This window comes from Penaeus monodon, chromosome 31 (genome assembly GCF_015228065.2).
Source record: "Penaeus monodon isolate SGIC_2016 chromosome 31, NSTDA_Pmon_1, whole genome shotgun sequence".
Lineage (NCBI taxonomy): Eukaryota > Metazoa > Arthropoda > Malacostraca > Decapoda > Penaeidae > Penaeus > Penaeus monodon.
This window is the reverse complement of record NC_051416.1, coordinates 1,693,073-1,693,828: the sequence shown is the minus strand read 5'-3', so window position 1 is coordinate 1,693,828 and position 756 is coordinate 1,693,073. Positions and strand designations below refer to the sequence as shown.

At 33.9% G+C, this 756-nt stretch overlaps 1 long non-coding RNA gene across 1 annotated transcript in view; it reads right to left on the bottom strand.

Moving 5' to 3' along the window:
- The window catches only part of LOC119592970, a 26,715-nt gene that overhangs the window by 6,818 nt on the left and 19,141 nt on the right, over positions 1-756 (bottom strand). The gene's annotated exons all lie outside the window — the stretch shown is intronic.

Here is a 756-nt window from a genome sequence, read left to right as displayed (position 1 = left end):
GTACGGCGACATATACTAACTGATAATCATCCACATCACGTTTATAAATAGCTTTTCTATTATGTGAGTATATCTATGCTGCATCCTTTTGAATTTGGCATTATATATTTTATCTGGTGTTTATCTCAATGCTTGATATCAAGTGATTTATCGTAATACGTGATATCTCATTCCGGCCTCTATCGCTTCGATCTTTCCTAGTGAGAGATTCTCTGGCTCGGCTTCTCCTAGTACAGTGGAATAATAATAACTCACTGGGTATCAAATGTTTTAATAATAAAAAGGGCTTTTATTACATACAAGTTATTTTCTAATCAATAATCTGGTTGATATTGGCTGGAAAATCGTGGATGAGGCTGCACATTTTCTCCACAATAACGTTAGATTCAAATTTCATTTATTGTTTCATATATTATTATCATTATCACATATCAGCTTATTTTAAACGATCTCTTAATACGGAAATTGAAAACAAAAATAACATATATCAAGGAATGAAAAGGAAAGGCAGGGAAACTGGATTATCTAACGGTTTGTTGAATAGCTTAAAGATCCGCCACAGTTTGTTTGAGATGAGATCCACTTTGTTTGTCGTTAGGATATAACGCGGTAAAAATGTATTTGATTGTTTAACATTCGGTTTATGGGACGTGTCTGAGGGTTTGGAGAGAGATCAAGCTAGATGGGGACACGGATAGATGTAGAGGTTTATAGACAGACAATCAGATTGATATACAGTAGAAAATATGGGAATTA